The 6,764-nt window shown below is 37.1% G+C and overlaps 1 protein-coding gene across 1 annotated transcript in view; it reads left to right on the top strand.

Annotated features, from left to right (window-relative positions):
• Positions 1 to 248: 248 nt before the first annotated feature.
• The window catches only part of LOC121384966 (neuropeptide S receptor-like), a 39,650-nt gene continuing 33,134 nt past the window's right edge, over positions 249 to 6,764 (top strand). Inside the window, exon 1 of the mRNA XM_041515462.1 lies at positions 249 to 519. The gene's annotated coding sequence lies outside the window, so the exon portion shown is untranslated. The remainder of the gene's footprint in view (positions 520 to 6,764) is intronic.

The following is a 6,764-nucleotide window of genomic DNA, read 5'->3' as shown; positions in this document are numbered from 1 at the left end:
GACAAAAGCACTGTGCGAGTTTCTCTCTCGGGATATTACTTTCTGCGAGTTTCACGCTTAGTTCTCTTCATACCAATTCTGTAGAGACCCTGTCCGTAATCAGAATCGTAAATGGGGTACTGAATTATCGAAAAACAAATACTGGAAACCTGAAATATATATACACATATACTTGAAAACTGAAATATACTAGTATACATTGGAATTCTGAAATATTTTGGAATACTGAAATATATACACACCGGAATACTGAAATATATATACTGAATTATATATACTGGATATATATAGATTGGAATACTAAAAATATATATATTGGAATAATGAAATCAGAATTAAAATATACGTATTTGTTAACCTTTCTAAGGTTACTGATGTTAAATTCATATTCGCTTTAAGCTTGGACATTTTCCAGGCGACGATCTGTTGTAAAGTCCAAGTAATTCTTGTTCACGGAAACGGAAATACATTATGGAATCCCAACAAAGGTTATTGAGAGGACATTGAAACAAGCAAAACGTAAGTATAATTGTTGAAACAAAGTGATTGACATTTAAATGATATACAGAACAGGTTTATGTTGTCTTGCGTGTCACTGGGTGAAACAGCTGTATGTTGTTTGAGTTAGTTTTACACTCGGGTCATTGCACAACGGTGTAGAAGGAATATATATATATTTTTATTTATATATATATATATACTCTACATTTCACCCGTTGTAAATGACGTTACATTTTTTTTTATTGAACTATACTGACGAGCCTATTCAACTGTACCGGCCTCGGTGGCGTCGTGGCAGGCCATCGGTCTACAGGCTGGTAGGTACTGGGTTCGGATCCCAGTCGAGGCATGGGATTTTTAATCCAGATACCGACTCCAAACCCTGAGTGAGTGCTCCGCAAGCCTCAATGGGTAGGTGTAAACCACTTGCACCGACCAGTGATCCATAACTGGTTCAACAAAGGCCATGGTTTGTGCTATCCTGCCTGTGGGAAGCGCAAATAAAAGATCCCTTGCTGCCTGTCGTAAAAAGAGTAGCCTATGTGGCGACAGCAGGTTTCCTCTAAAAACAGTGTCAGAATGACCATATGTTTGACGTCCAATAGCCGATGATAAGATAAAAAATCAATGTGCTCTAGCGGCATCGTTAAATAAAACAACTTTTTACTTTATTCAACTGTAAATATGTATGTATCTTTAAGACAAGTGGAGTTGTTTAATTATATATATATATATATATATATATATATATATATATATATATGAGCTAATAGTTCCAACAGTTAATTCTAAACACGTTCTACTATAAATACTTAAGCTATAATTCCAATAGTGGATTTTATTCATTTTCTGTTTCAAATAGCTTAGTTAATATTTTAAACAACAGATTTATGTATCTTATGTTATGTGAGCTTTGTCCAGTTCTAACTCCGATGTGTATTTTTGTGCTGGAGTGTCGTTAAACATTCATTCACTCTAATTCCGATTTAGTAAACTAGTCTGGCAATGGCAATCTTCTTTTTGGCGGTGCAAAAAGGATGAACTCTTCAGTAAAGGATCTCCTGTGGAGTGGCTGTCCTCCTAGATAGAGATTCATAGAATCATGAATGAATGAATGAATGAATGTTTAACGACACCCCAGCACGAAAAATACATCGGCTATTGGGTGTCAAACTATGGTAATGCAAATAAATAAAGTGATGATCAACATCAATATAAAAATTCAAGGTTTAAACAAAAACAGTGTAAAGAACTGTGCCAAAAATACAAATACAAATATCACAGAATTTTACGGACACCGAATTTTACTCTAAACTTCAATTTGTGCTGTATTGGCCATTCTCAAAGAGAATGTTACACCCCTGCACCACGGTGAGGTTACAGCACGCGCAGGGGTTCATAGAATCAACCACTATTTTACCAAATGCCCATTCGACTCTGCATTGTGCGAAGATACGGCCCTGATCATGTATTACGGTTTTGTCGTTAAGATGTATGCATATTTTCAAAGATTGTCTGTTATTTCGTTTACGTTCATCGGGGTATGAAAAACAAAAATCGTCCGCAAACTGTGTGAATCGGCGATGACGTTATGTTGTAATGACTGTAACAGATCTTGTGCATTTTCTATTATACAAATATTTATTGTAATACCCGAAACAGTTGACTTTCCTCTTAGCGGTATCTAAGTTACTAATTCAAACAACTGATTTTATACGTTTTGTCTCACACATATCTAAGCCAACAATTTAAACAACTGATTTTATACGTTTTGTCTCACACATATCTAAGCCAACAATTTAAACAACTGATTTTATACGTTTTGTTTCACACATATCTAAGCCAATAATTCAAAGAACTGATTTTATACGTTTTGTCTCACACATATCTAAGCCAACAATTCAAAGAACTGATTTTATACGTTTTGTCTCACACATATCTAAGCCAACAATTTAAACAACTGATTTTATACGTTTTGTCTCACACATATCTAAGCCAACAATTTAAACAACTGATTTTATACGTTTTGTCTCACACATATCTAAGCCAACAATTTAAACAACTGATTTTATACGTTTTGTCTCACACATATCTAAGCCAACAATTTAAACAACTGATTTTATACGTTTTGTTTCACACATATCTAAGCCAATAATTCAAAGAACTGATTTTATACGTTTTGTCTCACACATATCTAAGCCAACAATTCAAAGAACTGATTTTATACGTTTTGTCTCACCTGCCATGCGTGTATAAATTAACCCTTAACTTGCATCGACTGTGCTCCACTACTCGCCGATTTGTTTCTTTATATATATATGAATAAGATTTTCTGACTAATCCTGTTAAATCAAAACAAAGGAATCTGACTTTACCTACCGCTATATTGATGATATATCTTATATCATTCAATATTACTGAGCAACATAACAGATTACCATCTATTGATTTACCCACGAGAGTTACAAATAAAAGAAACATCTGAACGTATTAAATCAGTTTCCTATCTCGATCTATATTTAGAGATTCAAAGCGACACTGGTCTCCAACCTAAATTGTGTGACAAAGGGGATGACTTTCCATTAGTCAGGGGCAGGACACAGCTCAGTGGTACAGCGCTCGCCTGTTGCGCGATCGATCTAGGATCGATTCCCGTAGGTGGGCCCATTGGGCTATTTCTCGTTCCAGCCAGTGCTCCACAAATGGTGTAAGAAAGGCCGTGGTATGTACTATCCTGTCTGTGGGATGGTGCATATAAAATATCCCTTGCTGCTAATCGAAAAAAAAAAGTAACCCATGAAGTGGCGACAGCCGGTGGTGTCCTTTCTCAATATCTGTGTGGTCCTTAACCATATGTCCGACGCCATATAACCGTAAATAAAATGTGTTCAGTGCGTCGTTAAATAAAACATTTCCTTCCTTCCTTACAAAAGTCAATTTTCCTTGTACGTCATCTTTAGCTCAATCCATTGGTGTCTACAAGTCACAACTTCTAAGACACCTTAGGGCATGATCATTGTATGCAGATTTTAAACAACGCCATATCATTTTGACACGGAAGTTATTTCATCAGGGTTGTGATGTCAGGAGACTCTTGGGGGCACATTCCAATTTTGTTTTGTGTTTTACGGAAGATATTTGGAGGCTATATTTAAATACGATGCATCACGGAACAAAACCGGTACCGGCTCCCACCCAGAGCGAGTTTTAACGACTCAGTTGAGTCGTTAAAACTCGCTCTGGGTGGGAGCCGGTACTGGGCTGCGAATCCTGTACCTACCAGCCTGTAGACCGATGGTTTAACTACTGCGCCACTGAGGCCGGTCACTTGATATCAATGTGGCGGGGTGTTGTTAAACAAACATGCCTTTCCTTTCTTCTCTCACACACTAGACAAAATGTCACAATGTCCTTACCACGTATCAGCCAATATTATGAGAGTTTTGGTCAATAATTCCAAGTTAGCTTGACGTAAAAAGGAAAGGAAATCTATTTTGGTATAAACAAAAATGTTACATTTTTATGTGCGAAATATGAAAACATTGGTTAACATATAAATAAACCAGCTATATGCTTTTATAGTAAAAAAACGCTGTCTGTTGTATTTATATGTTTACCAATGCTTTTACAAATTACACATATATAGAGAATAACTGGTTATTGTCTTAAGATATCAAATTTATTCTGCGAATGTAAAAATGTCTCCGGACAGACGCCATTCTAACCTTCGCAGGATAAAGCCGACACCTTAAAACAGAAACCGGTTATTTTATTCATCCTGCAAAACTACAGAATAGAGGAGTCGGATGTCTTCTTGTAGCGTCTGTACAAGCCAATAACATGTACATCTAAAGGGACATTCCCAAGTTTGCTGCATTGTAAGATGTTTCTGACTAATAACATATTTCTACGATTAAACTTATATATTAAATATATGTTCTTGTTTAGAATATCAGTGTCTGTATATTCAATGTGTTTCTGGTCGTCTTAATATTTGTATGAAGCCCAAACTGGATACTGTCTTCAAATAATTTCGTACGTATGAAAAAAACTTATTTTAGGAAATAAAATAAAATTAACCTAATACAAATATTAGAACGATTAGAAACCGTTTAATATACAGCCACTAATACTTTATGCAGAAAAATATATTGTATATGTAATTATAATCGTTAAAACGTCTCTGTTAGTCGATAACATCTTTAAAATCTGCAGCAAACTCAGGAATCATAGAGCTTCGTGCATGTACAAACATTTCCTTTCGGTTTCCACGCTACTGATTATGCATAGCTTCTGTACTCAGTGGACTTGGTTTGAGTTTGGAGTTTTCCTTCTCCTAGGAGAGTTTGCGTACTAGGATTCTGAGCCTCTCCAGCTCAGTTTGGAGTTTGGAGTTTTCCTTCTCCTAGGAGAGTTTTCTTACTAGGATTCTCAGCCTCTTCAGCCCAGTTTTGATTTTGGAGTTTGCTTCTCCTAAACAGTTGTCTTTCTTGACTCACGTCCTCTGTTTGTCCGGTCCATATTAGTCTAGTCTCTACCCTTTGACCAGTCCAACTTGGGTGACCCTACCTGGAGCTGATGCTCCAGCTGGCATAGCTTTCCGAGTCATTGAGACATGCAAGCTGCTTCTCCTAGACAGTTGTCTTTCTTGACTCACGTCCTCTGTTTGTCCGGTCCATATTAGTCTAGTCTCTACACTTTGACCAGTCCAACTTGGGTGACCTTACCTGGAGCTGATGCTCCAGCTGGCATAGCTTTCCGAGTCATTGAGACATGCAAGCTACCTCACCACGTCAAGGAATGGACCATGAGATAGATTTCCCCGTTTCAATGTCACAGATTTTTGTTTCACTCTTTTGTAACTTTATCCAGTTGTGTTACAGGCTTGTAGATTAAAGGCCTACTGTCACGGATTTAAGGACCTCATTTCTCTAAAAATGGATACTAAATAAAAATTACACTAATTGTTGGAAACCAAATCTAGCTATCGCATCACCTTAACTGAATCATGATGGAGTGAAATCCATGTCAACCCTCTGGGCAATTTTAGTTTTTGAATAATGGATCATTGCCATAATTCAATTATTTTTACAAAATATCATTAATAAATGGTGGTTATGAAGATGGTTCAATAAAGTACATTTAGGGACAAATCAAATTATATTTGTTCAGGTAATACTTTGTTAGGCCATTAAATAGGTCAGTGGTCTGTGACAATACGCCTTTAACTAAACGTGATGTCAATTTCCACGGTTGAAACAGGGGCATGCAACTTTTACGTGTGTAAATTTTATTAACCATGTAAATGACAAAATAACATGTTATCAGCAAACGACTGTAATCACTCTTAATAATAATCAGTAAATAACTAGAAAAAATCGGACTCGCAATCCTCAAAAACTCAGAAATCGATATATTGAAATCTGTTGTACGTCTTTCCGTTACTGAAGTAGAATGAATTAAGTCGCGGAAGCGGCCAAGTTGTAAAACGCCCCCTAGTGGCCATTTCCTACACTTTTAAGAGGTTGTACCCTACTAAATGTGTTTTAGTACTCTTTAGAGATATGAAGACCGTCTTCATAATAAGTTCCTGGAGAAATCGCCACAGAGCCTTTTAGAGTGCATACTATCAAATCAAATCCCATAGACGACAATAGTAACATATGTGACTAAAACTCCTATCTGCAGCGTATCAATCGAAATAAACGCCACGGATATAAATATTATCACCCATTACCCTTAAAGTGAATCAGAAAAAAATGGGGAGGGGGGGTCAAGTTGCTCATTTCTGAGATAAGGGGTAGCGTCTATGACTACCCTAGTTCCGCACAAAATTCGAGTACTTTTTACACTTGTACCCATACATGTTTCAAATACAAGGCTACTTGACACAGTGGTACTAGATGAAATAAAATTGCATATATTGTTTGCCCAGATGAAATTTTTTTTTACAACCAACACACTCATTTATCACCAATCACAGGACTTGTGGTGTTCACGTCTCTATCAAAAGTTCGGTGCACCTCGAACTTTGACCCAGCCGGAAGTTATTTAGTTTAGTACTACCTATAGACTGTCCTCTACTATACGTATCAATTAAATACTTTTCTGTCCCGTGTCAGGTCCCTGGTCATAGCAGAGACCAGACTCGGCATAGATGTGGGAATGGGAACTGTATTAACGTGCCCACATCCAATGAAGTTTCAGGCACGCCCACCCAGCACGCCCACCCCGGACTTTGCCTCTGACTTCGCCAGTGACCA

The sequence above is a fragment of the Gigantopelta aegis genome, chromosome 11, assembly GCF_016097555.1.
Source record: "Gigantopelta aegis isolate Gae_Host chromosome 11, Gae_host_genome, whole genome shotgun sequence".
NCBI lineage: Eukaryota > Metazoa > Mollusca > Gastropoda > Neomphalida > Peltospiridae > Gigantopelta > Gigantopelta aegis.
Note: the sequence above shows the minus strand (reverse complement) of the source record. Positions and strands in the feature narration are given on the sequence as shown.